The following is a 27733-nucleotide window of genomic DNA, read 5'->3' on the forward strand; positions in this document are numbered from 1 at the left end:
GGACATGCATTGTTTTCAATGACTCAGCCAACTCATACCTTGTGAACAAGATTTGGAAAGCACAAAGACTGAAATGGTGGATCTCCTTCTGGAAATGCTAGTTACCTGGCCATCTCTGGACACTCACCTCGAACAAGAGCGAGTGCTGCCAGCATGGGGGAATTGCGTGCTGTCAGCTTAAATTGGTTAGTTAGGTGCAGTGATAGGTTTGATGGAATTGCTCTTCTGCGTGAGTTAACACCCATCATGGCTGGAGGGCATATTCCCACACCAAGCCAGGGCCGTCTTAATAGCATCATGGGCCCCTGGGCAAAGTAATGCACTGGGGCTCCTACCAATTCTCAAGAAAATAAAGAATAAATAGTTGATAGCATTAAACATATATTTATTTATTTGACATATTAGTACCTTCAATAAAATGTATTTTAAACAATAAGAAAACATGCCATTAATCAAACACTAATCAGCACAAAGGGCACAGTATGAGAGGAGGGAGGCAGAAGGGCACAGTACAGGGGGAGGGAGGCCGAAGGGCACAGTACGAGAGGAGGGAGGCAGAAGGGCACAGTACAGGGGGAGGGAGGCAGAAGGGCATAGTACAGGGGGAGTCAGGAGGGTCCCATACTGGGATCAGGAGGGCACAGTACAGATTCCGAGACACTGCCCAGGCCATCCCAGGACAGCTTAGTAAAAAGCGTGACTGTCCCGGCAAATCCAGGACAGTTGGCAAGCATGATGTAATGCAAGATTATCATGGGGTTCCTAGGCTCCTGGGGCCCCTAGGCATTGCCTATGCATTAAGACAGCTCTGCTACAAGCCCCACACTGGAAGGATAGTGTTTTTTCACCTGCCAGTGACACCTGTCCTTGCAATGACTACAAAGTCATTTTGAAGAAAATAGTGTTGAACATTGGTTTTCATGCACCAGTTTACACAAGTTACACTTTACTCTTCAGCTCGAAGGCATTTAGGGAAGCTGCTATATACTACACAAGGCCTTGCACACCCCTGGTCCAGGCCCAGTCCATATGTGGATTTCATGATGCAGTGGGCCTTAACATAGGGTCCCTGCAGCTTAAAAGTGTAGATCATACAGTCACAGTCCTACCCTCCAGCAGAGCCTCCATCACCAGTCACCATCACCTCCTCTCCTGAACTGGCTGCTCCTCCTCTTTACCTTTTATTCTTCTTCACCCAAAAAGTTAACATGAAGGTTTACACTTCATTTCCCATTCCCATGCACTGTAGGATCTCACTCTGCATTCACAGTAAATCAGATCAGACAATTCACCTAACCAGGAGATTATTGTGCCCTGCCTCTACTACCTTGTCCAATCAGAGAATAGTCTGATTGGACTAGGAGGAGATTGTAATGCCCCGCCTCTGCTACCTTGTCCAATCAGAGAAAAGTCTGATTGGACTAGGAGGAGATTGTAATGCCCCCCTCTGCTACCTTGTCCAATCAGAGAATAGTCTGATTGGACTAGGAGGAGATTGTAATGCCCCCCTCTGCTACCTTGTCCAATCAGAGAATAGTCTGATTGGACTAGGAGGAGATTGTAATGCCCCTCCTCTGCTACCTTGTCCAGTCAGAGAATAGTCTGATTGGACTAGGAGGAGCTTGTAATGCCCCGCCTCTGCTACCTTGTCCAGTTAGAGAATAGTCTGATTGGACTAGGAGGAGATTGTAATGCCCCGCCTCTGCTACCTTGTCCAATCACAGAATAGTCTGATTGGACTAGGAGGAGATTGTAATGCCCCGCCTCTTCTACCTTGTCCAGTCAGAGAATAGTCTGATTGGACTAGGAGGAGATTGTAATGCCCCGCCTCTGCTACCTTGTCCAGTCAGAGAATAGTCTGATTGGACTAGGAGGAGCTTGTAATGCCCCGCCTCTGCTACCTTGTCCAGTCAGAGAATAGTCTGATTGGACTAGGAGGAGATTGTAATGCCCCGCCTCTGCTACCTTGTCCAATCACAGAATAGTCTGATTGGACTAGGAGGAGATTGTAATGCCCCGCCTCTTCTACCTTGTCCAGTCAGAGAATAGTCTGATTGGACTAGGAGGAGATTGTAATGCCCCGCCTCTGCTACCTTGTCCAGTCAGAGAATAGTCTGATTGGACTAGGAGGAGATTGTATTGCCCCGCCTCTGCTACCTTGTCCAGTCAGAGAATAGTCTGATTGGACTAGGAGGAGATTGTAATGCCCCGCCTCTGCTACCTTGTCCAGTCAGAGAATAGTCTGATTGGACTAGGAGGAGATTGTAATGCCCCGCCTCTGCTACCTTGTCCAGTCAGAGAATAGTCTGATTGGACTAGAAGGAGATTGTAATGCCCCGCCTCTGCTACCTTGTCCAGTCAGAGAAAAGTCTGATTGGACTAGGAGGAGCTTGTAATGCCCCGCCTCTGCTACCTTGTCCAGTCAGAGAATAGTCTGATTGGACTAGGAGGAGATTGTAATGCCCCGCCTCTGCTACCTTGTCCAGTCAGAGAATAGTCTGATTGGACTAGGAGGAGATTGTAATGCCCCTCCTCTGCTACCTTGTCCATTCACAGTATGTCTTGCATTCATTGTGAAAAATGCATGGTGTTTTAGAAAACAACTGCCAAAGGAGCGACTCCCTGTGTTCGCAGTGCAGCGTGGCTTGGGACCGGGAAGACAGAGGCTGTCATTGTAGTAGTGGAGACCAATGTAACAATGCAATAAAATCCATTCCTGGAGTTCATCTTTAAGTTCCTTTAGTCTCTCCATTAAACATAGATATAATAATAGATTATAGAATAATAGATAAAAATAGATAAGACTGCACATTCCTTTTAATAAATACGGTCTCTATCAGGCCCCCTTTTATATATAAAAGTTGTCATCTTGCAACCATCTTTCTCTCACTTGTGTATTAAAAAGGATACAATACTTCAGAGTAAAATACATTTTACATTATAGCCGTGTGGCGTTTGAGGCCGATATTAAAGCCCTGACCCAGTGACCTTTTTTATGGTATCAGATTGCCTCTCAGACCTCTAAGGTATAATTTACAGCGGGCGCCTCTCATTCACTTCATTTCAGAAGTTCCCCATGGCATCAGAGGTCACCCCATAACATCATATCCCTCTTCACATCAAAGGTCCCCCATCACATCAGAGGACTCCCATCACATCAGAGGACTCCCATCACATTAGAGGTCACCATCACATCAGAGGTCCCCATCACATCAGATCCCCTCATTATATCAGAGGTCCCCCATCACATTAGATCCCCCTTTCACTTCAGAGGTTCCCCATCATATCAGAGGTCGCCCATCATGTCAGAGGTCCTCCCTTCACATTAGAGCCCTCCCTTCACATCAGAGGTCCCCAATGTCAAGGTCCTACCTTTTCCCAGAGATTGTGCAGCTTCATGTACTGGCGTCCATCTTGGATTTCTGCAGAGCATGGTGGGAGTCTTTTATGCCTTCAGGTCTCTGAGGTCCATCCCTCAGAGGGGTGTGGCTGAGCACATATAAGCCTGTGATCCGCACATGCTCTTTGCACTTGTGTCTTGGTGTTGCTACAGCTCTGTGTATACGCTCGTGACTCTTCTGGTATCTGACTCAGCTTGTGACTAGACCATTCTCTGTGTTTTCCTTCAATCTGACCTTCCGTTGCTGAACCCGGCCCGTGACCTGTGATTCTTGTCTACTGTTCTGCACCATTTTGTCCTGTTGTTGTCGACCCGGCCTGCCTGACTACGCTATTGTCATTCCTACCAGCTACATGCCATTGGCGGCGGCCATTACCACAGCCGGGGTGTCTCGGGGGCCGCGACCTGGTTCCTGGCTGCGTCAAGTCCATCCCCACCATCAGGGGCCCTGGTGAAGGGCAGCCTGGGACTTAGACTCCGCGCCCTGAGGGACTTTGGTCTGTTGGTGGTGGTTGTCGTCAGTCAGTGCGTTACCCTGCCACTAGGCCTACCTGTCCGTTCCACAGCCCTGCCCTGACACCCAACCACATTAGAGGTTCCCTCATCATATCAGAGGTTCTTCAAACACATCAGAGGTCCCCTATCATATTAGAGGTCCCCCACCACGTCACAGATTTCCACATCATATCAGTGGGCCCCCCTTCACAACAGAGGTCTCCCTATACATACGTCTTCCTCATCACCACATAGCCTCCCCTTCACTACAAGGTCCCCTCATTACAGAGCCCCCCAATCACACAGTGCCCCCCCCCCCCCAGCATGGAGCCTCCCAGGCACAAAGGCCTACCTTTTGCCTGCAAAAGCATGGCAGAGGATGTAAAAAACATAAATTATACTTATGATCAATAGGAAACCTGAGCCTGGGATGATGCACAATTGACATTGATTAAATTAACTTCACATCTGAAGCCCTGCATTACATCAAATATCCCTCGCAAATCAGAGGTTCCCCCATCATATTAGAGGTTCCCCATCACATCTAATCCCCTCTTCACATCAAAGATCCCCCTGTTAGTCACCACTCTTTGCTCTGCCCCTCCAGTGCTCAATAGGTTCCCAGGCTGTGGAGAGGGCAGGGCTCTCAGTGGCACGCTGAGAGGCTGAGCCAGCTGTCATTCAGGTGTCTGGGCAAATTCCAACATTTTTGTCGGAATCCCTGCAGAACCTCGATTGGCTCTGTGATGTCAGCCGACAGCAGGCTTTAAACGGCCTCCCCGCACCCTGTTTGTGCGCGCTCCCTGGGAGCGCGCAGCACCTAGATGTCCTCTGGACACAGTGAAACACCGATCGTCGCACGGGACCTCTGTATGAGGTCCCGATCATGTGATCACTGATTGGCCAATCAGTGATCACATGCAAAGTAGTAAGCAAGATGTCACTTGTGACATCATTGCTTACTATGTGTAAAATCTGTGAATGATCACAGAGGTCACATGGTACAAGGCTATTCACAACAGCCTTGTACCATGTAACAAGCTGTGACCAATCACAGCTCACTCAGTAGTTCTCAAAAGCAATCAGTGTAAAAAAAAAAAATCCTCATCACCCCCCACAAGTAGTACAGTGTCACCAGCAGTACTGTACTGCTAGGGTGACAATATGTAAAAAAAAACCCATAAATAATAATATAAAAAATTAAATTAAAATGTAAAAAAAAGTTTAAAAGTTACAATTTTTGGTTATAAACTAATTTGGCTTTTTTTTTTTACTAAAAAGATAATGGAATAAATTTTGGCCAAGATTTATGATGAAATATTTATTTGCAAAATTTTATAAGAAAAACACTTTTTTTCAAAATTTTTGGACTTTTTCATTTACATAGCAATAAAAAAAAAAATCCCAGCAGTGAATAAATACCACCAAAATAAAGCTTTATCTGTCTCAAAAAAATGCTAAAAAATTCATATGGGTACAGTGTTGCATGACCGCGCAATTGTCATTCAAAATGTCATATCGCTGAAAGCTGAAAATTGCCCTGGTCAGGAAGGGGGTAAAAGTGTCTGGACTGGAAATGGTTAAAGGTAATGCACTAGGCCAGGGGAGGACTGACCATTTGGAAACTCGGGCACTGCCCGAGAGCCTGGGGTCAGTAGGGGGCCCTATGAGATGCCCCTTGTACCTTTTTCATAGGCTTTTTTGAGTTTGGGCAAGGACACAGGGGCCCCATGATCCCCTATTGCCCGGGGGCCCCATGAGTTGTCAGTCCGCCCCTGCACTAGGCCCGTGCGCCCTCTTTTTGTCTCCTTATATACAGTTCTCTTTGGATTTCAGTGGTCCGTTGAGGGCAGCAAGGCTTGCATTCTTTTCATATACATGTGGGGATATTGACACTGTGGAGTCCATTGCCCAGTGCAGGAGCTCAGGCTTCTTTGATCTACCATGACTTACTGCTCATATTTGTTGTACTATGTTCCTGTAAGCTGTATATCTCTTTGGATACTGTTATGCTTGTACTGATATAAAAAACTGCAACTAAATAAAGAATTTATTAAAAAAAAAAAACTAATCTCCATTGGGCGAGAAACCTCTTTTAGTTTTGGGTCTTGGCTAGGCCTTGAGGAACATTTCTCCACGAATGGCCTTGAAAAGGCTCATCCTTGTGATGGTATTTAACAGTGCGGTAGCCCAGATGCCATGCAAGTGTTAATTGACTCTATCCATATTAATAATGTCATGTATATTTGTATATACAGAACCCAAAGACATGTTGACGGAGGGAGGGGGGGGTTGACTCTTCAACCGTCTGTTGCTGTAGCTCCAGAGCCAGATGTTCCTACTTCAGAATTAGCCTGCCTGCCTGTCAGATGTTCCATGCCTTTCAGTAATTACCCAAACAACGAGAAAAGACAAGTCCGGCTCCGAATGAGCAAAAAGCCTCAATCAAAAGCTAAAAAAAAGGAAAAAAAAAAAACCCAGAAAGCTTTCCCCGGAGCCCGCAGCTGTGAGCCGCCTTGTAGCTGAGGTTCAGCACCATGGACAGTGGGATGGGAGGCTATTGACTAGACTGGTACAATTAACAAAGGAAGAGCGTCCATGCTCCTCTGCCCGCTTGTTTGTGACTAATTTACTATGAAAGCCAATGAAGTCTGGGCTATTATAAGGGCACTGCATGGTAAATATTTGCTTTCATGTTCCCATTGTGTAGGGTTTCCATTAAGGAATACAAATACACACACAAAAAAAATTTTTTTTTTTTTTAGACAAGCAAACAGTTCTTGGCGGGAAGCGGCAATTTGGCGGCGGCAATTTTTGTTCCACAAAGGGGAAGACAATTGGACTGAAAACACACGTTGTTACTAGACTGGTGCCAGACGAGGCTAATGATCTATGTGATGGAGCTAAATGCCAAACTCCAGGCAGAAATCTATCAAAGATATATATATATACATGTACTTATATGCAATATATACAATCAGGTCCATAAATATTGGGACATCAACACAATTCTAACATTTTTGTATCTATACACCACCACAATGGATTTGAAATGAAACAAACAAGATGTGCTTTAACTGCAGACTGTCAGCTTTAATTTGAGGGTATTTACATCCAAATCAGGTGAACGGTATAGGAATTACAACAGTTTGCATATGTGCCTCCCACTTGTTAAGGGACCAAAAGTAATGGGACAATTGGCTTCTCAGCTGTTCCATGGCCAGGTGTGTGTTATTCCCTCATTATCCCAATTACAATGAGCAGATAAAAGGTCCAGAGTTCATTTCAAGTGTGCTATTTGCATTTGGAATCTGTTGCTGTCAAGTCTCAAGATGAGATCCAAAGAGCTGTCACTATCAGTGAAGCAAGCCATCATTAGGCTGAAAAAACAAAACAAACCCATCAGAGAGATAGCAAAAACATTAGGCGTGGCCAAAACAACTGTTTGGAACATTCTTAAAAAGAAGGAACGCACCGGTGAGCTCAGCAACACCAAAAAACCCGGAAGACCACGGAAAACAACTGTGGTGGATGACCGAAGAATTCTTTCCCTGGTGAAGAATACACCCTTCACAACAGTTGGCCAGATCAAGAACACTCTCCAGGAGGTAGGTGTATGTGTGTCAAAGTCAACAATCAAGATGTAAACCATTGGTGAGCCTCAAAAACAGGAAGGCCTGATTAGAGTTCACCAAACGACATCTAAAAAAGCCTTCACAGTTCTGGAACAACATCCTATGGACAGATGAGACCAAGATCAACTTGTACCAGAGTGATGGGAAGAGAAGAGTATGGAGAAGGAAAGGAACTGCTCATGATCCTAAGGATACCACTCATCAGTGAAGCATGGTGGTGGTAGTGTCATGGCGTGGGCATGTATGGCTGCCAATGGAACTGGTTCTCTTGTATTTATTGATGATGTGACTGCTGACAAAAGCAGCAGGATGAATTCTGAAGTGTTTCGGGCAATATTATCTGCTCATATTCAGCCAAACGCTTCAGAACTCATTGGACGCCGCTTCACAGTGCAGATGGACAATGACCCAAAGCAGACTGCAAAAGCAACCAAAGAGTTTCTTAAGGGAAAGAAGTGGAATGTTATGCAATGGCCAAGTCAATCACCTGACCTGAATCCGATTGAGCATGCATTTCACTTGCTGAAGACAAAACTGAAGGGAAAATGCCCCAAGAACAAGCAGGAACTGAAGACAGTTGCAGTAGAGGCCTGGCAGAGCATCACCAGGGATGAAACCCAGCGTCTGGTGATGTCTATGCGTTCCAGACTTCAGGCTGCAATTGACTGCAAAGGATTTGCAACCATTAAAAAGTGAAAGTTTGATTTATGATTATTATTCTGTCCCATTACTTTTGGTCCCTTAACAAGTGGGAGGCACATATGCAGACTGTTGTAATTCCTACACCGTTCACCTGATTTGGATGTAAATACCCTCAAATTAAAGCTGACAGTCTGCAGTTAAAGCACATCTTGTTCGTTTCATTTCAAATCCATTGTGGTGGTGTATAGAGCCAAAAATGTTAGAATTGTGTCAATGTCCCAATATTTATGGACCTGACTGTACAAATAGTACAATTATGTATTTATTCTAATAAGTAATATATTTTTCCAAGCTAATCGTATACAGTAATACCTCGGTTTAAGAACTTAATTTGTTCTGCAGGACTTTTCTTATAGCGAAAAATTCTTAAACCGAAACGCCGTTTCCCATAGGAATGCATTGAAAACCAATTAATCTGTTCCGGAGATCAGAAAAAAGTAAACACTTATAAATACCGCATGAGTTATTTTATCAAGTCATGCGGCATTTTAGTAGTGACAACCATGTGTTAATATCTTAGCTGTCAGCGGGGTTCACCACTGACAGCTGAATGTAAAAGAATTGCCGGCAATTAAAAAAATAATTTAAAAAACTGCGTGGGGTCCCCCTTCCCATCCATACCAAGCCCTTTGTGTCTGGTATGGATTTTGAGGGGAACTCCCATGCCAAAATTTAAAACAAAATGACGTGGGGGTCCTCCCCAAAATCCATACCAGACCCTTTTCAGAGCATGCAGCCTAGCAGGTCAGGAAAGGGGGGGGGGGACAATGTTTCTTTTTAGTTTCTTAAAAGAAACAACATTTCCGTTAACTTTGGGGAAAGTGACAGCTAATTTTGTGAGCAATAGTGAAGAAAAAAAAAAGCCAGCAATTGCATTTAAAAATCAGCACTGACATACACTTAGTATTGCGAAAAAAATTCATTCAAAATTTGTAAACCGAGGCATTATTTTCAGTGGATTTCATTTGTAAACCGAAAATTACTTTAACCGAGGCGTTCTTAAACCGAGGTATTACTGTATTTTTATAAGGCAGCTATTGTAAGTACATGAATCTCTCTGTTCCCCAGTTCATATATATGCGGCCGCGTGGGCCGCATTTTGCGCGGGCACAAAAGCCCATTCATTTGAATGGACTCCTGTGCCACGCAGAGAAGAAGTCCCTGCACTTCTTTGGAAAACGCAGCCTGCACGGGAACCTCGGTTCACAGTACGGTTGCGTTTTCCAGCAGGCGGCTTGCTATTAGAACTAATGGCACCCGCCCGCAGGTCCACATTTCTCTGTGCGGGTGGTGCGGCTGCATGGATTTTTGTGCAGATCCGCAGCGGCACCACCCACACAGATGTGAACCTAGGGTTCATATTGGCCTCTGATTATCCTCTCCACAGCAGAACTCAAACTGGAAGAAGGAAAGGCAGCACTGGGATTCATCTGGGTGTGCTACATGCTTGTGTGCTGAACAGGAACATGGCTATAGAAGAAGTGAACAGACAGGCGTACTCATCAGTATTCTGCTGCTCTTTCACTATCCAATAACAGGATGGGAGCAGAGAAATGACCAAGCTGTATTGCTTAAAGTGGTTGTAAACCCTTACCTGTACCCAGTGAAGTGACTGGCCTCAGGTGATACACAGATAGGAAACAAATCCTCCTACATAAGTTGTACCTGTCTAAACTTTCTGAACAAAGGGCTGGTTTACTGACCTTCAGACTTTGAGGGGGCCGGACAGTGGCCAGTGGAAGGAGAAAATGCCCCGACATCAATGGGAATAAACAATGCCTCATCATTGGTATTGATGGGAGGAATAGTGATCCATTGTTGGTAGTAGGGGAAAAAAAGAGTGCCTCATCATTGGGATCAGGGAAAGGATTAGTGCTCCATTGCTGGTATCAGGGAAAGGAATAGTGCCCCATCACTGGTGTCAGTGGGAAGAATACTTCCATACCTTTGGTGTCAATGAGAGTTCAATAGCATTTGTGGAAGTGGTAGCACCCCATCATTGGTGTCAGTGGGAAGAATAGTTCAATAACATTGGTGTCAGTGAGAGGAATAGTTCAATAACACTGGTGTCAGTGGTAGGAATAGTGCCCCACCATTGGTGTCAGGGGGAAGAATAGTTCCATAACATTGGTGATCAATTGTTGATAGTTATCCATTGTTGGTAGCAGGGGAAAAATAGTGCCCCATCATTGGGATTAGGAAAAGTGTTAGTGCCCCATTGCTGGTATCAGGGAAAGGAATAGTGCCCCATCATTGGTGTCAGTGGGAAGAATAGTTCCATACCATTGGTGTCAGTGAGAGGAATAGTTCAGTAACACTGGTGTCAGTGGTAGGAATAGTGCCCCATCATTGGTGTCAGTGGGAAGAATATTTCCAGAACATTGGTGTCAGTGGTAGGAAAAATTCCACATTATTGGTGCCAGTGGGAAGAATAGTTCCATAACATTGGTGTCAGTGGGAAGAATAGTTCAATACCATTGGTGTCAGTGGTAGGAAAAGTGCCACATCATTGGTGTCAGTTGTAAGAATAGTGCCCCATCATTAGTAGCAGTAGTGCCCTATTGCTGGTATCAGTAACAGTAATTATACCCCATTGTTGGTGTCATTAGAAGGAATAGTGCCTTGTATCAGTGGGTAGAATAGTGCCTCAAGGGCCTGATAAAGGCAAGCAAAGGGCCACATCCGGCCCCCGGGCCGCAGTTTGCAGACCACTGTACTAAGGGATTGTATAACGGTGACATGTTGGTCTCATAAAGACATTGGGAGACATAATAATTCTATCTACATGATCGCAATTGCCATTCACTCGCTCTGGCCAATGAGGACGCTCGTCTGCGAAGAGCCGAAAGCTTGAGCTTTCATTAGTGAGGTGCAATGGTTAGCGAGTGTTGTGATTACAAAGTGACAATCATTAGGCGCAGCAGGCGCGCTCAGCAGGGAAGCCCCGCAGTTTGAAAATTGTTAGTGGTTGTAAAGACCACATCACTTTATGATCTGTAACTGAACAGCAGGATCTCCTAGGGAAAAAAAACATAGCCGTAACAAGCCGGTCTGTCAGTCAGCGACTCAGGACCGCACTGTAAGTGACTTAAAGGACTTTCTACCATGCAACACAGCGCCTTGTCTGCCTAGCAACACTAGGGTCATTGGTTCAGATCCTGGGGCCACGACACTATCCAGTTTTCACGCGAGTTTGCGTGCCCTCCCTGTGCTCAGGGGCGTCCCTAGGGTTGGTGTCACCCGGTGCGGTAACACTTGGTGACACCCCCTCTGACGATCCCCGCAAGATGGATCGAATCTGCGGATTGAACATAATGGTTCAGAGTCCGATTCATTATCCTCCCCAATCCGCAGATCCGATCCATCCTGCGGGGATCGTCGGCTTGCAACCTATACGGGGTTAACTGATCTCTCCACGAGCTCCACGAAAAGGTAAGTTTTAAAGCAAGCCGACGATCCCTGCAGGATGGATCGGATCTGCGAATTGAGCATAATGGTTCAGAGTCCGATCCATTATCCTCCCCAATCCGCAGATCCGATCCATCCTGCAGGGATCATTGGTTTGCAACCTATACGGGGTTAACTGATCTCTTCATGAACTCCACGAAAAGGTAAGTTGTAAAGCAAGCCGACGATCCCCGCAAGATGGATCGGATCTGCAGATTAAGCATAATGGATCGGAGTCCGATCCATTATCCTCCCCAATCCGCAGATTTGATCCATCCTGCGGGGATCGTCGACTTGCAAACTATACAGGGTTAACTGATCTCTCCACGAGCTCCATGAAAAGGCACATTTTAAAGCAAGCCGACGATCCCCGCAGGATGGATCAGATCTGCGGATTGAGCATAATGGAGCAGAGTCCGATCCATTATCCTCCACAATCCGCAGATCCAATCCATCCTGCGGGGATCTTTGGTTTTCAACCTATATGGGGTTAACTGATCTCTCCACGAGCTCCACAAAAAGGTAAGTTTTAAAGAAAGCCGCCAATCCCCACAGGATGGATCAGATCTGTGGATTGAGCATAATGGATCTGACTCCGATCCATTATGCTGAATCCGCAGATCCGATCCATTATGCTCAATCAGCAGATCGGATCCATCCTGCGAGAATCGCCGGCTTGCTTTAAAACTTACCTTTTCATGGCGTGGATCCGGTGTCACCCCGTGCGATAGGTGTCACCCAGTGCAGCGCGCACCCCCTCACCTGCCTAGGGATACCCCTGCCTGTGCTTGTGTATCTTTCCTCCCATTCTGGTGGTATAATTGGCTCTGTAGTATGTGAGATAGAGACCTTAGATTGTAATCTCCTTCAGGGCAGGGACTCATGTGATCATACAGTATATAAAGCTCTGCATAAATTGTTGGCACTATATTAATACCTGTAATGAATAAAAAGAAAATGCCTCCATTCTGCAGAAAACAATTCTAACGTGAGCTGCGTTCTACGCAGCATTCTCCTATTAGTTCAGGCTGGCTTGGGGGCACAACCACAGAAGGCATGTCTATGACACCCTGGGCACATAGGAAGTGGGTTGTCACTGGATGTCATTCAGCCAAGAAGAAGGACCCAGCTACAGGTCAGGAGGAAGTTGTAGACACAGTGCAGTGTTTGGATCTCCAGTGGTGCAGCATCCTTCCCCGCACATTGCTCTAAACTGGCCCTTTAAACCAGAGTGCCACAGCACTCTGGGGTGCCATCTGTGTTCTACTGGGGTGCCGCGGCAAAATGCCTCAAATTGAGAAAAATTGTCAACAGGCTGGAGGGTGGATCAAGCCAACCTTTTTTGTTACACAAAGCCATAGGTGTTAATTGTGCAGCAATACAATTTCAGGCACCCTGAGGGCCAGCCACTTACGTCCTAACACCCAATGACATCATCAGTTGATAAGGAGCATGTCGGCACCTCCACGACATCCTTGTTTGCCCCTTCCCTGTCCCTCTCTATCAGCACCGGGGTCACATTAGTGGCATAAGGGAGAGAAAGGAAAAGGAGAGGAGAAGGGGAAGGAGAAGGGGAAAAGGAAGGAGAAGGGGAAAAGGAAGGAGAAGGGGAGAGGAGAGGAGAAGAGAGAGAAGAGGAGAGTGGAGAAGAGGAGAAAAGGAGAGGAGAGTGGAGAAGAGGAGCAAAGGAAGGAGAAGGGGAAGGGAGAGAGGAAGAGGAAGGGGAAGTGAAAGAGAAAAAGAAAAGAGGAAGGAGAAGGGAAAGGCGAAGGGGAAGGAGAAGGGGAAAAGGAAAGAGAAGGAGAGAGGAGAGGAGGAGAGAGAGAAGAAGAGGAGAAAAGGAGAGGAGAGTGGAAAAGAGGAGAGGAGGAAGGGGAAGGGGAAGAGGAAGCAGAAGGTGAAGTGAAAAAGGAAAGAGAAAAAGAAAAGAAAGAGGAAGGAGAAGGTGAAGTAGAAGGGGAAGAGGAAGCAGAAGGAGAAGTAAAAGGGATATGAATAGGAGAGGGGGAAAGAGAAGGGGAGAGGAAGGAGAAGGAGAGGGGGAAGAAGAAGGAGAAGTGGAAGAGGAAAGAGAAGAAGAAGGAGAAAGGGAAGAGGAAGGGCAAAGTTTAGGGGAAGAGGAAGGAGAAGGGAAAGAGGAAGGAGAAGGGGAAGAGGTAGCAAAAGGATAAGTAAAAGGGAGAGGAGAAGGGGAAGAGGAAGGAGAAGGGGAAGAGGAAGTGGAAGGAGAAGTAAAAGGGAGAGGAGAAGGTGAAGAGGAAGGAGAGGGGGAAGAAGAAGGGGAAAAGGAAGGAGAAGAAGAAGGGGAAGAGGAAGGAGAAAGGGAACAGGAAGGGCAAAGTTTAGGGGAAGAGGAAGGAGAAGGGGAAGAAGGGGAAGAGGAATTAGAAGGGGAAGGAGAAGGGGAAGAGGAAGGAGAGAGGGGGAAGTAGGGGGAGGAGACTGTCTGTTCATTACAGCAAGAAAAATAAATGTTTAATTGAGCTTTAAAAACTTTGATGTATAACTAAAGGCTTTAAACTTTTTTTTAATAGAGGGAAGAGGGATCAGAAACACTGTCAGGTATTTTTTTCTGTCTGTAGGGTTGGCTTGTCATCAGAACAGGATTAAAAGGATAATCCTCCAATGGGGACACCAGTTCTGATGACAACCAGGGATTACCTTACTCCCACTTGTTTTGGTTATGGCAAAAAAAAACATATTGGGGTTCTAACATCTCTTTCTTTATCCAAAATTAAAAACAAGCTTTGTCTTTAGTTCATCTTCAAGGCTTCGGATAGGCAGGGTGGGTACCTGACATCCACTGACACACACAGGGAGTACCTGGTAAATATTTTTCCTAATAAATGGGGCATATTATACCATTGATAAGTATATACAGGGTGTACACTGTCAGACTTCAGTGTGCTCAGATAAGAAATAAAAGATAAAATGAGGACCCTGAAAATAATAAGGAAATATGGAGTGCTCTGAAGGACAAGTCTGCTCTTCCTTTACAAAGAAAGCAATCACATTTTGGAGAATCATGTTCCCGCACGCACATTGCAGTTATAACATGGAGAGAGCTGTGATAGGAGACAGGAACAGCATCTACAATGGGGCCATTTATGCATTTGTATGGAAAGTCTGCTATAACAATATGGTACAGCTCTGTCCCTCCAATGAAATTGCGATTCTTGTGCCTAACGGAACAAATGGTAATGGAATCTATGGTTTGGGTAAGGGGAGAAGTCCCTTTATCTGGTTTTTCTTGCCTTGGGCTCCAGGAAAGCTGAATTGTACAAAGTCTTCCAATCAGAAACATCATGAAAAGGGTTGCTCGGGTGCCCTGTCCTCATTATCATACAGACTCTGAATGGTTAAAGATAAAGCTAGCTAATTTGGCACAGAGGTACCTGTTTCCCCGAATACGTAAAGTGTTACTAAACCCACAACAGTAAAATCAGTCTGTATATGCAGTAAAGCATGCTTGTTATACTCACTGTGGAAGCTCAGAGGTTAATCCACTGCATTGTGTAAAAAGGCTGTATGATCCTGACTTCTCTGATCCTCCCCTTCTTCCTGTGTCCCCCTCTTATCTACTGATAAGACATATTGTGAGGAGGCACTCTGCACATGTTCAGTTTTTCTTTGGGAGAGTGCATGTAATCAGCACAGGGTTATCATGTAATCAGCACTGTCAGGACAGAAGTCAGGGGTTCTGCATCCTCCTAGAGCAGAATGAAAACTCATCCTACAAGCTTTAACCAGTGCTCTGCTGGACACTGATAGAAGTCACAAGACTGCTATATACTGCTAATGAGAAAAGGTATTTAGCAGTTTATATTTACTAGAATAATTGCATTTCCATGTTGTGTGTACTGTGGGAGACCAGATATAGTGTATGCAGGGTCTAGGGAGACCGGATATAGTGAATGCAGGGTCCTGGGAGACCAGATATAGTGAATGCAGGGTCCTGGGAGACCAGATATAGTGAATGCAGGGTCCTGGGAGACCAGATTTAGTGAATGCGGGGCCCGGGGAGACCAGATATAGTGAATGCGGGGTCCGGGGAGACCAGATATAGTGAATGCGGGGTCCGGGGAGACCAGATATAGTGAATGCGGGGTCCGGGGAGACCGGATATAGTGAATGCAGGGTCCTGGGAGACCAGATATAGTGAATGCAGGGTCCTGGGAGACCAGATATAGTGAATGCAGGGTCCTGGGAGACCAGATATAGTGAATGCGGGGTCCGGGGAGACCAGATATAGTGAATGCAGGGTCCTGGGAGACCAGATATAGTGAATGCAGGGTCCTGGGAGACCAGATATAGTGAATGCAGGGTCCTGGGAGAGCGGATATAGTGAATGCAGGGTCCTGGGTTTAGTAACACTTTCAAGAGTTATTAAACCCAAAACCAAAAATATAATATATTGCAGTTGCAATCCTTAGATCTGGTGGCTGCATTAGTTTTCTTTTAGGCTTTTCTATTTTTCTCCTTCTGTTTCCACCCAGTGATCTGGCCAGTAATACACCTCCTGGTATTAAAGTGCCCCCACTTTGAATGAAGGAGCAGCAGAGACACCTTTGGGCTGCAGCATTGTCAGTCTTGGCACAGGGGAGTGTTCGTTGCACTGGCAGATTTGGATACATTAACAAATTGAGGGCAAATGACAGCTCATACTTTATAAGCAATGACAGCAACATTTTTTTTCCCTTTTGGAATAAAAATGTTCTATAAATAAATAAAAGCTGATCAATGAGTGAGAGTGTTAACTGGTCTGTCTCAAACATCTAACTGCTACATCTCTGGGAGAGCTTGTTTTGTTTAAAATCGACAGACTTACTGGCCAGATCACAAAGTGAAACAAAAGGAGAGAAAGCATAAAAAAGAAAACTAATGCAGCCATTCAAGAACTGGTGAGATTAAATATAATTCCACTTTAAAGATTATGTTCACCTTTGAAATAAAAATATTAAGTGCCTATGGTTTTGCAGGAAAAAAATGTGCATTTATTATTTTTTCACACGGGAGCCTGCAAAGCATTGCACCCATAGACAGCCACCCTGTAACAGGAATCATAGACTGATCAGAGGCTGAGAGCAATGGAAGGGAATGTGTTAAAGGGTAACTCCAATATCGTGGGAAAAAAAAAAAATAATATAGCATATACAACTGTGACACAAGTCATATTGTAATTGAAAGGTATTAAAAATGGCCTTTCCTTTTTAATCTGCAGAGCTGTAATTTCCTGTAAAATGCAATTCATTATGGCAACCTGGAGGTGTTCTGTACACAATTGGTGTACAGAACACCCCCCTCCTCCCCCCCGAAACATCAATTCCTGCTTATATCATAGGCTCACTGATTTTCCCAAAAGTCTGCATTAAGATACAAGTCAGATTTCAGGCATCCCCTGCAACAAAAACATCATTTTTGGTGAGATACTCCCTATAGGAAATCACTTCTAAAGGGATGCAGACCCTGCCACTTTCCTCATTAGAGCCCTGCAGGTGCAGCAGCTGATTGATAATTATGAATCCACTCCCATGCAGATTCACTCTGCATATGGACACAGAAAAAGGGCAGCACAGTGGCTAAATGGTTAGCACTTCTGCCTGGCAGTACTAGGGTTGCTGGTTCAAATCCCAACCACACACCACCTGCCTGGAGTTTGTATGTTCTCCCTGTGCCTGTGTGGGTTTCCTCTGGGTATTCCGGTTTCCTCCCACACTCTAAAGATATGCTGGTAGGTTAATTGGCTCCTGTCTAAATTGGCCCTAGTATGTGTATGTATGAATGTGAGTTAGGGACCTTAGATTGTACGCCCCTTGAGGGTTAGGGACTGATGTGAATGTACAATATATATGTAAAGTGCTGTGTAAATTGATGGCGCTATATAAGTACCTGAAATAAATAAATAAAACCAACAGCTCTTTCTTCAGAATAACAAACAGTAGGAATCTGCAGCAAAGTTTGTTAAAGTCCCTTTAATATGCATAGATCACACAGCAGGGAATATTTCTTCTCAATAAAGGAATACTTAAATAGAACTTTTTTTTTCTCCAGATTTTAGTTTTACTTTAATTGTCTATTAGGCCAGAATTGCACAGAAAACTTAATTTGCAGGCTGATCTGTGATCAAATAAAGTCAGTGAAACTTTAGGCTTCGTAATTAGATTTCTTTTTATTATATCTAAGCTGATTGTTAAGCTGGCCACCAAACTCTTTTTATCATCCAATTTTCTTATTACCAGGATAGTTTAACCACTTGCTGACCGCGCTAAAGCCGAATGACAGCTACAGCGTGGTCGTAAAATTCTGGGAGGGCATCATTTGACGTACTCCCAGAACTGCGCCCCCCGTGTGCCCACTGATGTGCATACCCAGCGCTTTCTGTGTTTGCTGTGTCCTTGGGACATGTCATGGTAAGGGCTAATCTCAGTTGCCCTTTACCATGTGATCAGCTGTGTACAATCACAGCTGATTACAATGTAAATACACTTGCTGGTCATCAGCAATACTTTTCTCATGCTGTCCCGTGAGGAAATTACTGCCGATAACCGGCAAATGTGAAAGGAGACAGCTACACTGATAATCAGTGCCCTGATTATAAGTGCCCTGATTATCAGTGCAGCTCAAACAGTGCCCATCAGTTCTGCCTAATAAATCAGAGTCCATCAGTGCTGACAATCAGTGCCCAGCAGTGCTGCCAATCTGTGCCCATTAGTGCTGCCAATCTGTGCCCAGCAGTGCTACCAATCAGTGTCCATCAGTGCTGCCAGTCAGTGACACCTATCAGTGCCCTTTAGTGCTGCCTATTAGTGTCCATAAGTGCCGCCTATCAGTGCTCATCATTGCCACCTATCAGTGGCCATCAGTGTTGCCTCACCAGTGCCGCCTATCAATGCCCATCAGTGCTTCCTACCAGTGCTCCCCCATCAGTGCCCATCATTGCAGTCTATCAGTGCCCATCAATGCTGCTTATTAGTGCAGCTTCATCAACGCGCATCAGTGAAGGAGAATAACTACCTGTTTGCAAAGCTTTATAATAGAAACTAATAAAAATGTTTTTGGTTTTTTTTTCAAACTTTTCAATCTTTTTTCATTTGTTTGGCAAAAAATAAAATGCCCAGTGGTGATTAAATACTACCAAAAGAAAGCTCTATTTGTGTGAAAAAAATTATTAAAAAACAGTGTTGCATGACCGCGCAATTGTCATTCAAAGTATAATAGCTCTGAAAGCTGAAAATTGGCCTGGACAGGAAGGGGGTGACAGTGCCCGGTAGGCAAATGGTAAAAGCATAAGTGTATGCAGATATAAAATATTCCAATTCAACCAAACTATATGTTTACTAAAGAGATTGTTAAATGTATTTTTTGTTCAATCATTTTAGTTAAACGTAGGTAAATAGCAGCGCAGGAACTCCATCCCATCAAATTGGGTAGTGCAATTACAAATATTGTATGATAATAGAAAACACTACAGATAGAGTGAATGTATTGAAATATGATCTATATTTAAAATACATTTAGATTAAAAAAATATATATATATATATATATATATATATATATATATATATATATATATAATAGAGTGAAAGTATTGAAATATTATCTATATTTAAAATACATTTAGATAAAATATATATATATATATATATATATGTATATATATATATATATATATATATATATATATATATTTATTTATCATATATATCTATATATACTATATATATGATATATATATTTATTTATTTATTTATCATATATATATATATATATATATATATATATATACATACAGTGGGGATCGAAAGTTTGGGCACCCCAGCTAAAAATTTGTATTAATGTGCATAAAGAAGCCAAGGAAAGATGGAAAAATCTCCAAAAGGCATCAAATTACAGGTTAGACATTCTTATAATATCTCAACAAAAGTTAGATTTTATTTCCATCATTTACACTTTCAAAATAACAGAAAACAAAAAAATGGCGTCTGCAAAAGTTTCGGCACCCTGCAGAATTTATAGCATGCACTGCCCCCTTTGCCAAGCTGAGACCTGCCAGTGTCATGGATTGTTCTCAGTCATCGTCTGAGAAGACCAGGTGATGTCAATCTGAAAGGTTTTAAATGCCCAGACTCATCTGACCTTGCCCCAACAATCAGCACCATGGGTTCTTCTAAGCAGTTGTATAGAAAACTGAAACTGAAAATAGTTGACGCTCACAAAGCTGGAGAAGGCTATAAGGAGATAGCAAAGCGTTTTCAGATGTCAATATCCTCTGTTCGGAATGGAGTTAAGAAATGGCAGTCATCAGGAACAGTGGAAGTTAAAGCAAGATCTGGAAGACCAAGAAAAATATCAGACAGAACAGCTCGCAGGATTGTGAGAAAAACAATTCAAAACCCACGTTTGACTGCACGATCCCTCCAGAAAGATCTGGCAGACACTGGAGTTGTGGTACACTATTCCACTATAAAGAGATACTTGTACAAATATGGTCTTCATGGAAGAGTCATCAGAAGAAAACCTCTTCCATGTCCTCACCACAAAAATCATCGTTTGAACTTTGCAAATGAACATATAGACAAGCCTGATGCATTTTGGAAACAAGTTCTGTGGACCGATGAGGTTAAAATTGAACTTTTTGGCCGGAATGAGCAAAGGTATGTTTGGAGAAGAAGGGGCACAGAATTTAATGAAAAGAACCTCTGTCCAACTGTTAAGCATGGGGTTGGATCAATCATGCTTTGGGGTTGTGTTGCAGCCAGTGGCACAGGGAACATCTCACGAGTAGAAGGAAAAATGGATTCAATAAAATTTCAGCAAATTTTGGATGGTAACTTGATGCCATCTGTGAAAAAGCTGAAGTTAAAGAGAGGATGGCTTCTACAAATGGATAATGATCCTAAACACACCTCGAAATCCATGGGGGATTACATCAAGAGGCGTAAACTGAAGGTTTTGCCATGGCCTTCACAATCTCCTGACCTCAACATAATTGAAAATCTATGGATAGACCTTAAAAGAGCAGTGCGTGACAGACAGCCCAGAAATCTCAAAGAACTGGAAGACTTTTGTAAGGAAGAATGGGCAAAGATACCTCAAACAAGAATTGAAAGACTCTTGGCTGGCTACAAAAAGCGTTTACAAGCTGTGATACTTGCCAAAGGGGGCAGTACAAGATATTAACTCTGCAGGGTGCCCAAACTTTTGCAGACACCATTTTTTTGTTTTCTGTTATTTTGAAAGTGTAAATGATGTAAATAAAATCTAACTTTTGTTGACATATTATAAGAATGTCTAATCTGTAATTTGATGCCTTTTGGAGATTTTTCCATCTTTCCTTGGCTTCTTTATGCACATTAATACAAATTTTTAGCTGGGGTGCCCAAACTTTCGATCCCCACTGTATATATATATATATATATATATATATATATATCTAATACAGGTAGAGAAAAGCAGGACTGCGAGACAATTGGGTTTGACATTATTTGACATTGACAGTTCCCAGAGAGCTGGCTGATAGGAGGGGGAGAGCACACATTACTGCTCCTCTTCTATACAATCACAGGCTGGGGCTGTCCATGACCAAGCTACATTGCCTAAAGTGTGGCAGAAAAAAGTAAGGTCAGGACCTGGCCATGTTACCTGAATGAGAGATTTGGTTTCACAACTGGAATTGCACATTTAAATTAAATGTGTTGTTTGCCCACACTTCCACATTATTATTCTTCACCTCTCATATTGTACAATTGGATTGTAATGTGTGTGGTCAGCTTGCACCCTTTCCAGTTTCTGGCACCCAGAATTGTATCAGCTATTTAAGATGAGGTCAGCATTTCCTCCTGGTATCTATAGGCATTCACTGTCATGTTATATTTGGAAGGTCTTAGGAACAGACTACATTTAAAACAAAAACCCCAGCGGGGTCTCCTAGCTCTCTGCACATACCTGGATATGTCCCTGCTTTGACATACGGCAGAGATAACAGGGCAGATGTGAGATCATCTTCCGCATTGGTACAACTTGGCAACAGAAATGGAGGCCTAAGGCCATCTCAGCCTTTCTTTTTCACTAATGGGGACAGTGAAATATCAAAGCTAGATCTGTCCCCCTGGCGGGTCTCTGTTGTCTGAAGTGGAGACGGGAGGGGGTCAGGAATTCAGTGATCTGAAGGGTAATATAGACAATGTCCTGCAGAGAGACTTCTAATTATTTATTGGGGACTGTCTTCTGTTTGGATCTAGCACATACACTAATCCATGTAGAATTGACAGTCGGAGGAGAACGGGACCCTTTCCCTGCCAGAGAAAACTGTGATCAGTGCATTATGGGAAAAAATATTACAAACAGTGAAGCGCTATCAGTGCAAAGACCCCAAATCAATAAATTGTAAACACTATATATATATATATATATATATATATATATATATATATATACACACACATTGGCGTCCCTAGGGTTGGTGTCACCCGGTGCGGTAACACTTGGTGACACCCCCTCCAATGATCCCCGTAGAATGGATCGGATCTGCGGATTGAGTATAATGGATCGGAGTCAGATCCATTATGCTCCCCAATCCGCAGATCCGATCCATCCTGCGGGGATCGTCGGAATGCAACCTATACGGGGTGACACTGGACCTGCTCCACGAAAAGGTAAGTTGTAAAGCAAGCTGATGATCCCCGCAGGATACAGTTGCAAGAAAAAGTATGTGAACCCCTTGGGATTACGTGGAGTTTTGCATGAATTGAGCATAAAATGTGCTCTGAACGTCATTTAAGTCACAACAATAGAAGAACACAGTCTGCTGAACATAATACTACACAAACATTAGATGTTGCCATGGTTTAATTGCACATAACATGTAAACATTCACAGTGCAGGGAGGAAAAAGTATGTGAGGCCCTAGCTTAATGACTTCTCCCAGAGCTAATTGGAGCCAAGAGTGAGCCAACCTTGACTCCAATCAGTGTGATGATATTGGATGTGTTGCTGACAGCTGTCCTGCCCTTAAAAAACACACACCTGTTTTGGGTTTACTGGTTTCAAGAAGCACTGTCTGATGTGAACCATGCCTCGCAGAAAAGAGCTCTCAGAAGACCTACGATCAAGAATTGTTGACTTGCATGAAGCTGGAAAGGGTTACAAAAGTATCTCCAAAAGCCTTGATGTTCATGTGTCCACGGTAAGCCAGACTGTCTACAAATGGAGAAAGTTTAGCACTGTTGCTACTCTCCCTAGGCGTGGTCATCCTGTAAAAATGACTGCAAGAGCACAGCGCAGAATGCTGCATGAGGTAAAGAAGAATCCCAGAGTGTCAGCTAAAGACCTACAGAAATCTCTGGCACATGCTAACATTTTTGTTGACACATCTACAATAAGGAAAACATTAAACAAAAATGGAGTACATGGGAGGACACCACGGAGGAAGCCATTGCTGTCCAAAAAGAGTATTGCAGCACGTTTGAAGTTTGCAAAAGAGCACCTGGATGTTCCACAGCACTACTGGCAAAATATACTGTGGACAGATGAAACCAAGATTGAGTTGTTTGGGAAGAACACACAACACTATGTGTGGAGAAGAAAAGACACAGCACACCAACATCAAAACCTTATCCCCACTGTAAAACATGGCGGAGGGAGCATCATGGTTTGGGGCTGCTTTGCTGCCTCAGGGCCTGGACGGATTGTTGTCATTGATGGGAAAATGAATTCCAGAGTTTATCAAGACATTTTGCAGGAAAACGTACGACCATCTGTCCGCCAACTGAAGCTCTGCAGAGGATGGGTGATGCAACAGGACAATGACCCAAAGCATACAAGTAATATACCAAAACAATGGCTGCAACAGCACAGAATACGCCTTCTGGAGTGGCCCAGTCAGAGTCCTGACCTCAACCCGATTGAAATGCTGTGGCATGACCTTAAGAGAGCGATTCACACCAGACATCCCAAGAAAATTGTTACACTGAAACAGTTTTGTGAAGAGGAGTGGTCCAAAATTACTCCAGATCGTTGTGCAGGTCTGATCTGCAACTACAGGAAACGTTTAGTTGAGGTTATTGCTGCCAAAGGAGGGTCAACCAGTTATTAAGTCCGAAGGTTCACATACTTTTTCCTCCCTGCACTGTGAATGTTTACATGTTATGTGCAATTAAACCATGGCAACATCTAATGTTTGTGTAGTATTATGTTCAGCAGACTGTGTTCTTCTATTGTTGTGACTTAGATGACGTTCAGAGCACATTTTATGCCCAATTCATGCAAAACTCCACGTAATCCCAAGGGGTTCACATACTTTTTCTTGCAACTGTAGATCAGATCTGCGGATTGGGGAGCATTATGCTCAATCCGCAGATCTGATCCATCCTGCGGGGATCGGCGGCTTGCTTTACAACTTACCTTTTCGTGGGTCGGGTCCAGTGTCACCCCGTGCAGTAGGTGACACCCGGTGCGCTGCGCACCTCCCACACCTGCCTAGGGGCGCCACTGTATATATATATGTGTTAAGATATGATAAATCAATGGGGTTGATTTACTATAGCCAATTAGACTGTGCACTTTGCAAGTACAGTTGCTCCAGAGCTTAGTAAATAAGCAAAAGCTCTTCTGATTTCCATCATTCAATCAAGTGCTGTTTTTTTTTTATTTTCCTTGCATGTGATTGGGTATTCTTGGCAAAGAGAAGCTTTACTTCATTTACTAAGCTCTGGAGCAACTGCACTTGCAAAGTGCACTATTTGCCTTTAGTAAATCAACCCCAATGAGTGGATCAGACCTCAATACATCTAAAATGAAGCATAAAAATGTGCAAAGAATGTGCACTGAATCATGTAGAATTCACGGGTGTCAAACTGGCGGCCCTCCAGCCGTTGCCAAACTGCAAGTTCCATGAGGCATTGCAAGATTGACAATGAACTACCATGGCTCTGTGGAGCGCCGCAGTAGTTCAGTGAAGCTTCCTTTCAGAATATCTGCCCTGCTCGTTCATCCTGTATGGCAAGCAGATATTCTGACAGGTCTGCAGGAGACCTGCATGGCATCAGCGATCTACTGATCACTGCTGCATTGCTTTCCCGGCTCCTGCAGACAGCCAAGGCTGCTGGGACTTGTAGGCAATTGTGTATTTACCACAAGTCAAACAAGGCTTTTGCCTAGGGCGGCAGTTTTTTTTGGGGGGGGGACCTGGTGAGACTCTGCCATGAAATCCAAGGAGGCTGCGCTGCTCTGGAGAAGTTAGTGCTTGACTAACTCTCTCTCTGCAGGCGGCGGCAGGGCTGGGGGTTGGAGGAAAGTGGCAGGCAGGGCTGAGGCAGAATAGGGGTGCTGGTGGTGGTGGGGGGCGTCCACAGGCAGCACAAGAGCTAAATACACCACTGCTTGTAGGCACTCATTCACAGAACACTGTGAATGAGTGACGCGGCCGTGTGGGCGGAGCCCTGAATGGCCGCTATTTTCACATTTGACAGATAGTACGGGCAGGGCCATGGATAAGGGGATACCACCAGTCCTCTTGTACGGGGCCCAGGCAGCTGGGTGAATTGGATGTGCGCAGGGAGGGTGATCGGCATGGTGGGGGGGCGATTACTGAAACCAGTGCTCTTTATGGCTCTTCATCTGAAAGCTGGATTCTTCTTCTCTCCCTCCCGCTGGTTTTCAGCTTCTGCAGAGCCATACAGTTCCAGTAATTCCTCCACCACGCCGATCACCCTCCCTGTGCACATCTGAATCACCCAGCTGCCTGGGCCCCCACAGTGCCGGCTTACCCTCCTCTCCTTCCCACCAGCAGCTGCAAGCACACAATAGGATCCTTCAGGATGGAGAGTGGGGGAAGGGTCCGGTAAATATGTCACATTAACCAGCTCCTCCCTTTCCTGAATGAACACAATGAGTCATCAGTACTAATCACTCACTGTGCTCATTCATAACTGAAGCATAGTAAACTTTTTTTTTTTTTTAAGGGGGCCCTGTCAAGGTGGCTGTATGGGGCTCTGTAGTTTCTAACAGCAGCCTTGAGTACAGGGAAACTTCGCCTGTCACAGGGAGGGAGGGGGCGTGGCGGGCGCTGCTGCGGCTATGGGAACTTGTTACATTTTCCATCCTAAAAATGGGTGAACTTATCCTTTAAAAAAAAATGTTAAAAGTTCAAAGGTAATTTTGCAAATCAGACCATGTTGGCCATTGAACCCCTGAATAGAAGCCATCGCCCCTCTCCATTCTCTCTACAAACTCAATAAGAGCCCTATTAACCTAATTGTGCTCCATGCCTCCTGTCTTGGCATGAAGTTATTTAGCAGAAGCCTAAGAGACAGCTATCAGCTGCTGGTAATAATAGCTTGGAATTCAATTATTGGCCTCTATTGGATGACATGTTTTAGAGTTTGTCTCTTTGGATATTTCAGTATCATTTCTGACCTTGCCTGCGTTATGAGATCATTTCAGTTGTATTAACTCCCATTTATTGCTACAGAGACCTGCTGTACACTGCGGGAGCGTGAACGAACCTGGACACAGGCAATGGAAGTGCGTGTGATCCAGGAGGGTGGACTGACAGTACACCGAAGTCCTGACACGGATGTTACCACTTTGTGTGCAGCAACCACGGACTGCGTTCCTTCAGACATTGTCGTAAATAAGGAAAAGTCCAGATAATGTCAGGGCTCATTCACACAGATGGTAGCCTCGCCACAGATCTCTTTTCAGAGGGGCGGCAAGGGCTACCACCTGTAGGAAAAGTTTTACAGGCAACCCGTTGTACAGTTGCAACGTGGCCCTATTCACTTGAATGGGTTGCCTTTGATGACAACAGCACCCACTGAAATTGACATGCTGTTTGTTGGAGATACAACAGCATGTACTATATAGTATTGTGTGTTAATATCACTTGACCAGTAGATGGCACTGTACACTAAGTTTACCAGTTGTGCATATGTGTAAAACTTGTTGGTTCTCTCTCTTCCTCTTCCTCTCTTCACTCTCTTCAAAACCAAGATGTCTGCTGAAATGTGTTCTGTATGTTTGCAACTTAAGCCACACAAGTAAAACAGTGTTCTGCCTCATCACAAGCTACCAGTGTCTTCTCTAACACATAACCAACACTGTTCCAATTATTGTCGTGGCGTGTGTACAGCCACGGCATGCCCTAGGTTTTTGGTGGGTTGTAAAACTGTGGCTCAACTGCCCCTCCCCTTCTGCCAATATGAATAAGCCCTAAGGCTAGGTTCACACCTATGGAGAAAGAACAAACAACCAGCAAACACAAATGCTCCTGCACTTGGGGATGGACTCAATGTAGGCTAGGACCTCATCATGAATGTCCTGGAATATGTACACCTTGCGGCCTGAAAAGACCGGGGACATCAAAATGTACTGAATGTAGAAAGAACAAACAGAGGGCGCACCGGCCTAGTGAATTACCATAAAAAATGTGTTTAATGAGAGATAAAGGTAGGTGTTGTACTCACAAATGACAGTAAAGTCAAAGGCACATCATAAAAGAACAGCTGGGTCAACACCGTGCTAAGTGACAGTCCGCAATAGGGAGTGTAGACATCCAATAGGCTGACATGTTTCGAGGACCTGCCTCTTCCTCAGAGCCAACTGACCAAATGTCTACTCCCTCTTTTATATGCTCACTACTAGTTGAACTAAAGTCCGCCCTGGACATTCCCCGAGGCGGGGGGGAGGAGTCACAGGGGCTATTGACCTCATGAAAGCAAACACAAAGACATATACTGAAGCTTGTCAAAATTCATGAAAACCATAAAAACCATAAGAAATGTACATGTGGGAACATAAAATCCTCCTTATATTGCACTGCATTGCCCGCATATAAATAAATAAATAGTTAAATGAGTATATAAATCATTGGATGGAGAAATAAAAAAAGAATAAATAGATTTTATTTGAAAATAATTTGAATGTGAATAATTTATTCACACCTATGCAGGTTGCGTTTGACCCGTTTCTGCATTGCGTTTTTTCACCTGTTGGTCACGCGTTTTGATTGTTTTATTATTATTGTGACTAGGCAGATGTAAACCGCAAAATGC

Source organism: Staurois parvus, unplaced genomic scaffold (assembly GCF_062004578.1).
Source record: "Staurois parvus isolate SC_StPar_1 unplaced genomic scaffold, SC_StPar_1.0 ptg000350l, whole genome shotgun sequence".
Lineage (NCBI taxonomy): Eukaryota > Metazoa > Chordata > Amphibia > Anura > Ranidae > Staurois > Staurois parvus.